Source organism: Chiloscyllium plagiosum, chromosome 17 (assembly GCF_004010195.1).
Source record: "Chiloscyllium plagiosum isolate BGI_BamShark_2017 chromosome 17, ASM401019v2, whole genome shotgun sequence".
NCBI classification, from domain to species: Eukaryota; Metazoa; Chordata; class Chondrichthyes; order Orectolobiformes; family Hemiscylliidae; genus Chiloscyllium; species Chiloscyllium plagiosum.
In genome coordinates, this window is record NC_057726.1 from 52,177,176 (window position 1) to 52,188,379 (window position 11,204).

Below are 11,204 nucleotides of genomic sequence, written 5' to 3' on the forward strand. Positions count from 1 at the left end.
GCGGAGGAGCGGGAAGTGGAGGAGATGCGGTGGAGAGCATCGTCGATCACGTCTGGGGGGAAATTGCGGTCTTTGAAGAAGGAGGCCATCTGGGTTGTACGGTTTTGGAACTGGTCCTCCTGGGAGCAGATGCGGCGGAGATGAAGGAATTGGGAATATGGGATGGCGTTTTTATGGGGGCAGGGTGGGAGGAGGTGTAGTCTAGGTAGCTGTGGGAGTCGGTCGGGTTATAGTAAATGTCCATGTTGATTCGATCACCCAAGATAGAAATGGAAAATTTGAGGTCGGGGTGGAAGGTGTTGGTAAAGTGGATGAACTGTTCAACCTCCTCGTGGGAGCACGAGGCAGCGCCGATACAGTCATCGATGTAGCAGAGGAAAAGGTGGGGGGTGGTGCCAGTGTAGCTGTGGAAGATGGACTGTTCCACATATCCTACGAAGAAGCAGGCATAGCTAGGGCCCATGCGGGTGCCCATGGCTACTCCTTTGGTTTGGAGGAAGTGGGAGGATTGGAACGAGAAGTTGTTCAGGGTGAGGACCAGTTCAGTCAGTCAGTCAGTGGAAGGGTTGGTACGGTGGGAAAGGAAGAAGCGGAGGGCTTTGAGCCCTTCGTGATGGGGGATGGAGGTGTACAGGGATTGGAAATCCATGGTGAAGATAAGGCGTTGGGGACCGGGGAAGCGAAAATCATGGAGGAGGTGGAGGGCGTGGGTGGTGTCCCGAACGTAGGTGGGGAGTTCTTGGACTAAGGGGGACAGGACCGTGTCGAAGTATGCAGAGATGAGTTCGGTGGGGCAGGAGCAGGCGGAGACAATGGGTCAGCTGGGGCAGTCAGGTTTGTGGATTTTGGGCAGGAGGTAGAAACAGGCGGGTGCGGGGTTGTGGGACTATGAGGTTGGAGGCAGTGGATGGGAGAAACCCTGAGGTGATGAGGTTATGGATGGTCTGGAAGATGATGGTTTGGTGGTGGGAGGTGGGGTCATGGTCAAGGGGGCAGTAGGAGGAGGTGTTCACGAGCTGGCGTGTAGCCTCAGCGGTGTAAAAGTCGGTGCGCCAAACTACTACCACGCCTACCTTGTCTGCTGGTTTGATAGTGAGGTTGGGGTTGGAATGGAGGGAGTGGAGGGCTGCACGTTCCGAGGGTGAGAGGTTGGAGTGGGTGAGAGGGGTGGAGAGGTTGAGGCGGTTAATGTCGTGGCGGCAGTTGGCTATGAAGAGATCGAGGGCAGGAAAGAGGTGTCCAGGTGGCTGGGGTGTGTTGGAGGCCAGAGAAGGGGTCGTCAGAGGGTGGGCAAGAATCCTGGTTGAAGAAGTAGGCACCTCCTCCCACCCTGCCCCCTGTAAAAATGCCATCCCATATTCCCAACTCTTTCATCTCCGCCGTATCTGCTCCCAGAAGGACCAGTTCCAATACCGTACAACCCAGATGGCCTCCTTCTTCAAAAACGCAATTTCCCCCCAGACGTGATCGACGATGCTCTCCACCGCATCTCCTCCACTTCCCGCTCCTCCGCCCTTGAGCCCCGCCCCTCCAATCGCCATCAGGACAGAACCCCACTGGTCCTCACCTACCACCCCACCAACCTCCATATACATCGTATCATCCGTTGTCATTTCGGCCACCTCCAAACGGACCCCACCATCAGGGATATATTTCCCTCCCCTCCCCTATCAGCATTCCGAAAAGACCACTCCCTCCGTGACTCCCTCGTCAGGTCCACACCCCCCACCAACCCAACCTCCACTCCCGGCACCTTTCCCTGCAACCGCAAGAAATGCAGAACTTGCGCCCACACCTCCCCCCTTACTTCCCTCCAAGGCCCCAAGGGATCCTTCCATATCTGCCACAAATTCACCTGCACCTCCACACACATCATTTGCTGCATCCGCTGCACCCGATGTGGCCTCCTCTATATTGGGGAGACAGGCCGTCTACTTGCGGAACGTTTCAGAGAACACCTCTGGGACACCCGGACCAACCAACCCAATCACCCTGTGGCTCAACACTTCAACTCCCCCTCCCACTCCACCAAGGACATGATGGTCCTTGGACTCCTCCACTGCCAGACCATGGCAACACGACGGTTGGAGGAAGAGCGCCTCATCTTCCGCCTAGGAACCCTCCAACCACAAGGGATGAACTCAGATTTCTTCAGTTTCCTCATTTCCCCTCCCCCCATCTTGTCTCAGTATCAACCCTCGAACTCAGCACCACCTTCCTAACCTGCAATCTTCTTCCTGACCTCTCCGGCCCCACCCCCACTCCGACCTATCACCCTCACCTTAACCTCCTTCCACCTTTCGCATTTGCAACGCCCCTTCCCCAAGTCCCTTCTCCCTACCTTTTATCTTAGCCTACTGGGCACACTTTCCTCATTCCTGAAGAAGGGCTCATGCCTGAAACGTCGATTCTCCTGCTCCTTGGATGCTGCCTGACCTGCTGCGCTTTTCCAGCAACACATTTTCAGCTCAGAATTATAAGGGACAAGTCCTGGATGGTGGCTCAGTAGTTAGCTTAGCTGCCTCACCTCTAAAGGGATATTTGGATAATTAAAGTCCCCTGTCTTGTTATAGTTATTGTCTTATTATTCTTACTCTTCTCTGAAATTTGATTACATATTTAAACCTATATCTCTCTGTGACTGTGCAAGGACCTATAGTACATGCCGAGCTCCACCTAGCACAAGGCATTAGTGAGATCACATCGAGAATATTGCATGCAATTTTGGTCCCCCTACTTGAGGAGGGCTAGTGTCAAAAAGTGTGGTGCTGGAAAAGCATAGCCGGTCAGGCAGCATCTGAGGAGCAGGAGAGTCGATGTGTAGAGCATAAGCTCTTCATCAGGAATTTATCAGGAGGGATATAGTTGCATTGGAGTCAGTTCAGAGGAGGTTCAATAGAATTATTCCAGATATTTTTCATGAATAGAGACTGAGCTGTTTAGTCCTATACTGTATGGAGTTTAGAAGAGTGAGAGGAGGCATATAAACAGCAAAAGGGGATTGACAAAAAGAGATGTGGACACGACCTTTCCTTGTGTGAGGTGATCCAGAACAAGACATCATAGTTTTAGAATAAGGGTTAGCAAAGATGGGGAGAAATTACTTCTCAAAGGGTTGTGAATCTGTAAAATTCATTACCCCAGTATATGGTGGAAATCAAAACATTGAGTAAATTTAAGGAGGATATAGACAGAATTTTAATTAGTAACAGTTTGATAGTGAAGAGTGGACAGGAAAGTGGAGTTGAGACCAAGATAACATCAGCCATAATTGTATTATATGGCAGAGTGGGCTCGTGTGGGCTGAATTGCTCACTCCTGTTACTTGTTCTTAAGTTTTTAACAGCGTGTTTGCCTCTTTTGTGTCTTTTTTTTAACTTCTACCCACATGATCTAATTTGACAATCCTTCCAAGATGTCTTTCCTCTTCAGTGCTATAATTGATTGCTTGATCAATATAGCGACCCTTCTTCCTCTACTTTCCCTCTCTCAATCTGATCTGAACACTATGTAAAACCGGAATGTTGAGCTGCCAATTCTGCCCATGTTTCAGCCAAGTCTTGGAGATAGCTATGATATCATAGTCAAAACGTGTGGCACTGGAAAAGCACAGCTGGTCAGGCAACATCCGAGGAGCAGGAGAGTTAATCTTACGAGCATAAACTCTTCATCAGGAATGTGTCCCATGCCTGATAAAGAGCTTATGCTCGAAACGTCGACTCTCCTGCTCCCTGGCTGCTGCCTGACTGGCTGTGCTTTCCAAATGCCATACTTTTTGATTCTGATCTCCAGCATCAGCAGTTTTCACTTTCTCCTGACCGCTATGATATAATACTCCCATATAGCTCTCTATGTCTTTAGCTTGCCTAATTTATTTCTCAAGCTCCTTGCATTTAATTCCACTTAGCTGAAAATGTGTTGCTGGAAAAGCGCAGCAGGTCAGGCAGCATCCAGGGAACAGGAGAATCGACGTTTCGGGCATAAGCCCTTCTTCAGGAATGAGGAACGTTTGTCCAGCAGGCTAAGATAAAAGGTAGGGAGGAGGGACCTGGGGGAGGGGCGTCAGAAATGTGATAGGTGGAAAGAGGTCAAGGCGAGGGTGATAGGTCAGACTGGGGTGGGGGAGGAGAGGTAAGGAAGAAGATTGCAGGTTAGGAAGGCGGTGCTGAATTCGATGGATTTGACTGAGACAAGGTGGGGGAGGGGAAATGAGGAAACTGGTGAAATCCGAGTTCATCCCTTGTGGTTGGAGGGTTCCTAGGCGGAAGATGAGGCGCTCTTCCTCCAACCGTCGTGTTGTCGTGACTTAACCTTGCTGAACTAATTTCTTTCATACCTAGCCTATGCATCCTTTGCCTTCCAGATTGACTTACAAGAGTTTTAATTTCTAATTCTATCTCAGCTTCTTTCCCCTTTTAATTATTAGTCAGGATCCCATCTCTTGCTAATTTAGTTTAATTCTGCCCCAACAGCAATAGCAAACTTCCCTACAAAAAGTTTGGTACCGTTTCTATTCAGATGTAACCCATTCAACTTGTACAGGTCACACACTTCCAAATACAATCCAAATGCTTCAGGAATCTCCCTCCTGTTCCATCTCACCAGCCATGCTTCATCTCTTCGGATACTCATTACTGTATGTCACTGGGGGTAATTGGAAGAATACTGTATTTGAAGTCCTGTTCTTTTTTATTTCCTATCTAACTCATTAAATTTGGCTGGTAGGACTTCAATACTGCCAAGATGGTGCTGACACCGTGCAACTCCTTGCAAGCTCCTTACAGTAGACCTAACTCTAACATTTCTTATAACCGTACTACACTTTTAAATTTAAATTCTAAATCTGTCAAAATTACTATTAGACTGATTAATGGACTCTCTAGCCTCAAAAATGCTGATCTTGCTAAAGCTGATCTCGCCTAGCATATGCCCTGTGTAATGTAACCTGTATGCCGCTATCCAAGTTTTTTTGAATTGTACATCCTTGATTCTTATGAACTGCTTGTACTGCTCACAAACAAAGCTTTCCATTGTACCTCGGTACACATGACAATAAATCAATCAATCATTTCTCTTTCTTCATTGGTTCCAACATGGACAAGAGCTCTAGTTGTTCATCCTCCCCCTTGAGAATGCACTGTGACCATTCCTGACATCATTGCTCCTGGCACTCGGGAAACAGCATACCATCCTGGAGACAAGTCTATGGCTGCAAAAGCACCTGTCTACTCCCCTTACTAACTAATCCCCTACTACTACCTCACTATCCAAAGATCCTGCAACCTTTGTACCTGTAAATTTGAGCTCATCCATTACTCTGCTAACCATACCTTAACTTGCATCATTCCATTCTCTTGGTGAAGGTCTTATGCCTGAAATGTTGATTCTCCTGGTCCCTGGATGCTGCCTGACCTGCTGTCCTTTTCCAGCACCACACTCCCCATTTTCTTGTTCCACTTATGCTCATTGACCTAAATTGGCATTTAGTCTGGCAGTATTTTGATGGTAAAATTTTCATTCTTGTTCTCAAATCCCTACTTTCCCATCATCAACACCCCCCCACCTTTTCTGCTTCTGCATTATTCTCCAATCCAACAATTCTTTAAGGATCCCTTGCTCCTTCAAATCTGGCCCCTCCTGCATTGTCAATTGTCTTCAATCCACTATTGTGGCTGTGCTTTCAGTTGCCTCGACTGTTAATTCTGGAATTCCCTCCAAAACATTTTCAGCCGCTCTATATTTTTAAGAGGCTCTTTAAAACTAATCTCGTTGACCAAGCCTGTCCTAATATCTCTTTATGGCTCAAGTTGTTGGAAAACACTCACACTGACATTTTACCATATTAAATGTACTATATAAGTGCAAGCAGTTGTAAGTAAATTGTAGCGGAATTATCTTGGCAATCATCTGCTGTTCAGCAGACTTTGAAATTCACTGAAAATACATTTCACATATTGACTGAGGAGGCTACACAAGAGAAGCTATCCATATAAATTATGTTTTCTGAAAAAGGGTATTATGCATTCTGAATAAACATATGCTGCCCTCTAAAGGTTTCATTTTGCAAAGCAGGATTCTTTGTTTTTAGGGAAACAAACTTTTACTATTCACAAAACAATGGCTATATTTCACCTTTCATGGCAGTATGATTTTCATGTTCAGATGATGCATCAAATGTTGATCTACGTGAATTTTAATGATGATAATAGTTTGGTAGTAAAGAACTTGAATATTATTGGAAAAAGACATTTTGAAGATTTTCGTCTTGCACACGTCAGGGCAATTCTGAATTGTATTGGTGAGTGCAAGATGAAAAGCTTCAATAAATTACGTCTTATTTAATGAGTATGTACTGACTTTACAGCATTTTTTAATGTTGTTTTATTGCTGTTTTGTCTTTACTGGGGTTCACATCAATTTTCAAGTATTAAAAAGGGATTACCTTGGAAAGTAGCTTAGGAAGCAATGGATTAAATTGTTTAGTTTAAAGTAAGTGTCTCTTCTGCATCTTTCAAATTGCATGAAATAATTTGATTTCTGCACCTTGTATGTAAAGATGCCAACCCTTACAGAGTCATCATCTATCTCTGGACTGATATTAAAATCAATGCAGAAGATACTGAAACTATAATTCCGTGATTTCATTTTGATTTCATAGCAGATTACCATCTATTTAAATGTATTTGCATGAGCAGGCAGCACTCAATGCAGATACAGTATGATTGCAGAAAGAACGCAGCCATGGTGGCTATGGGACACACGTGCATCAGGCTCAGGAATATTACTGCTGTTATGTTGCTGGCATTACCTGCTTTTTATCTGAGTCTCAACTTGTCAACCTTGATAAATCAATAGATTGCACTAACAACCCAGAAGGTGTGAGCAATTAAGAAGGCAACTCTTCTGTGACAACTTTGAGGGATCTTGTGGGTAATGTCCCTACTGCTGGACTGACAGACCCAGGTTCAAGTCCCATCCGCACCAGAGGTGTGCAATAACATTGCTGAACAGGTTGATTAGAAAAATTGGTGAAATCAATTTCTTTTAAAGTTATGTGACAACTTTGAGGGTTCTTGTGGTGCAGTGCAAGTGTTCTCATCCCTGTACCAGCAGGTCTGGGTGCAAATCTCACCTTCTCCAGAGGTGTGTAATAACATCTCTGAACAGGTTGAATGGAAAGCTAGGTTAATTTTTTAAAAATTACGTGACAATTTCAAGGGGTAGTGTGCTTACTCCTGGACTGGGAGTTCCGGGTTCAAGTCCCACATGCTCCAAAAGTGTGTAATAACATCTCTGAACAGTTTGATTAGAAAACAAAGGTTAAATAACAAACAATTTTTTAAAATGTGACAGCTTTAGGTGCTCTTCTGATGGATTCACAATGTCCTTACGTTTGAAGCAGAAGCCCCAGGTTCATGTCCCACTTGCCCCAGAGCAAGTGCAGCAATATCGCTGAATAGGTTGATTAGAAAATATCTATGTGACAACTTCAACTGTTATTGCCCATCTGGAAAACTGAGGATCCAGCTGAGAAAGCTTTTACACATGGTTCAATTACACCCCTGCTGCTGTTGAAAGAAAATCAGGAAACTGAATGTTCCGGGCCTAGAAATGTATAAAGCTTTCTGCCAAATCCCTTTGTGTGTTGTTTCTTCTATTTTTAAACATTGGCATTATTGGAATAAGTATACTCCTTACAAACCTCATCCCTGTTAAAATAAAAATAATTGCTTTATTGTTTTTGACACTGGGTTTTGGACATGCCCAGTCAAAGGTCATCAGGGTCAGCAAAGGAAATTGGAATAGTTTAACTCTGAGTAGACAACCCTATGGTGGTTTAGACGATTGCATTATAGTTTGTCTCTATTTTGTTTAGCTGCAGGAACTGGATTTAATTTTATGCACCACTTGGTCTCCGGAAGAGTTTTAGCTAATCCTCTGGAAACAGCAGTTTTATTGATGAGTTTCAAATCTGATCTAAATTTCTAACACTGATATCACCATAAATATAAAGATTAACAATAATTAAGATACTTGGAAAGACTGAAGGGAAGGTATCCCTCAAACTCAAACTCAATATGCAGCCACTGCCAGGTTTATCATATTGAAATGTCCAAGGTTTAAATTTAAACTGGTTCTATAAAAATGTATTTCAAAAACATGCAAATCAGGAACTATAAAATTAAACAATTACATTAGCAGATAACACAAATACATGGATTGCCATTTTGACTTGAATATTCCAATTAATGCCCTCTCTTAATATTGCACAGATAAACATACATTTGAATGCAAAAAGGACCCCCTGCATTAGCAGCATTTAAGAGATTTTTAATTATTCATTCGCGAGATGTGGGCAAAATTGGTTAAGCCCATATTTATTCTCCATCCTAATTGCCCTTGAGAAGGTTGTGGTGAGTTGCAGATAAAACAGCAATACTATCAAACAGTACAGGTACTTCTCAGAGACTGTGTTTTGACAGCATGATTTGGCTATAACATCACTGAAAATTAGGGAACGGTATTTTCGAGCCCGCATACCTCTGTTCACAATAGTGTGATTTCAGCGGCGATCGTTTCACATGCTTCTTTCGGCGCATGCGTCGATATCAGCACTAAAATCTCCACGCCGTTCTGCGCATTCACTGATGTCAGCTGCTGGTAGAGCATATGAGAGGTACAGTATTATACATTGAGCAGCTTCATCTCAAAAATTAAACTAATGAATGTTCATTGCTCTTTCTCTCTGAGACAAGAATATTCTTGTATAATTTTCCTGTACAAGCCCTATATAATTCCTGCAGAACTGCATTACTCTGATACAAACCATTTGCCTTTCTAATTTGTTCTTGTACCTACATATCATACAGTCTACTCCTAGAGTATCCTTTTTTTGGCAAAAATGGAAGTGCATACTGACAAAAATGTTAGAAAGAAACATGCTGGTGATAAAATTGTGGGTGGTGAATGCAAAAGAAAGGCTATAACACAGCAAGAAAAGCTAGATGTTATAAGGCATTTTGAGCAAAAGGAGAGAACATGTGATATAGCTCATTTAACAGGAATGAGGGAGTCTACCTTACGCACCATTAGAGGCAACACTGAAAAGATTAAAGCAAGCTGTATTGCTGGAGCAAGTCTGAGTGCCAGCAAATCTGTGAGGTCATGGCCAAAGGAACTTGAGGAGATGGAGATGCTTCTAAGTGTTGGATAGAAGATCAAACAAAAAAGCGATAACCTTTCTCAACAAAAAAAAACTCAAAATCCTGCAGATGTGCCTGCCTTTAGTGCTAGCAGTGGGGTAATTTGCTGGTTTTAAGTACCGCTATGCATTCCATAATGTAAAGTCAATTTGTGAATCAGGCGAGACTGATTCACAAATGCGCACTGGCATTTCCTCCCATAGTAAAATAAATTGACAAAGAAGGCTACATCTTAAATCAAATCTTTAATTTGGATGAGACAGGTTTATATCTGAAGCAAATGCCAGCAAGAACCTACATTTCTAAGAATGAAGCACATGCTCCAGACTTTAAGGTGGCAAAGGATCATATGACTGTGCTGTTGCGTGCCAATGCCACTGGAGACTTGAAGCTTAAGCCTGTGATGGTGTACCAGGCAAATGTCTTCTGACCTTATTGTTGGTGCTTTGGAAGATATTTTTTAAACAGTATTGCAGGAAAAAAAAATGAATTTCAAGGCTCTCCTCATCCTGGATAATGCGCCAAGCGATCCTGCAACCATCAGTGAGTTTTCTGAAAACATTGAAGTGCTACTTCAACATCCAAACAGAATCTCTCTCATTCAACCCTCGGACCAGGGTGCAATATCAGCTTTTAAAGTTTATTATTTAAGGCGCACATTCAAGAGGCTGATTGCAGCTACTGATGGGAATAATAAGGATAATAAAGTTTTTCAATTTTGGAAGAGCTTTAACATCAAATATTCTATTGACATTATTGTGGAGGCCTGTGGTGAGGTCAGTAAGGACTGCCTGCGTGCAATTTGGTGGCAGCTTCTCCTGGATTTTTTTCAAGATTTTAAAGGATGTGAACTGTCAGAGAAGCTCCCAAAATTCAAAGAGCATTGTGGTGCCCTTGCAAAGCAGGATGGCTTTGAAGAAGTGTAAAGTTGAGGATATTGAAGGGCTGCTTGAGTCCCACTGTGAATACCTCTCTACAGCTGATCTACAACAACTTGTCGCTGAGGGGGGAATGGAAGCTGGAGATGAAAAAAATGAAACTCAGGATGAGAGCTTTCCACTTCTTTCTTTGTCTTCTATCCTGAGGGAAATTGAGAGGCAATTGCAGCTCTTAGAGGACAATGATTATAACGCAGAATGCAGCAGGGTAGCAGTTCATTCAATAAGACATTCAAAAAGGCATATAGTATGCTTGCCTTCATTGGATGGGGTATTGAGTATAAGAGCTGGCAAGTCATGTTAAAATTGTACAAGACATTGGTTCGGCCGCATTTAGAATACTATGTACAGTTCTGGTCATCACATTATCAAAAGGGTGTGGACGCTTTGGAGAGGGTGCAGAGAAGGTTTACGAGGATGTTGCCTGGTATGAAAGGTGCTAGCTATGAAGAGAGGTTGAGTAGGTAGGTTTATTTTCACTAGAAAAAAGGAGATTATGGGGGGATCTGATTGAGGTTTACAAAACCATGAAGTGTATAGACAGGGTGGATAGAGACAAGCTTTTTCCCAGGGTGAAGGATTCAATAATGAGAGGTCATGCTTTCAAGGTGAGAGGTAAAAAAGTTTAAGGGGGATACTTCACAGAGAGGGTGGTGGGCGTTTGGAATAGGTTGCCAGCAGAGATGGTAGAGGCAGGCATGGTAGATTCATTTAAGATGCGTTTGGACAGATGCATGTGTAGTCGGGGAGCGGAGGGATACAAATGCTTAGGAATTGACCAACAGGTTTAGACAGTACATTTGGATCGGCTCAGGCTTGGAGGGCTGAAGGGCCTGTTCCTGGGCTGTAAATTTTCTTTGTTCTTCTTTGTTCTTTATATCAACTGGCACCCTATGAACGGCTTCTTCAAGATAGAAGATAAAGGGCAAAGCAGCATAAACGGAATGTCTTTTTTAAACCACCCACCAGAAACAGTTAGAAGACAATCAATCACAGCCACCCACTTCTGCAACCACAACTGCACATGGAGGTGGTGATGATTATCATCATCTGCATTAACAAT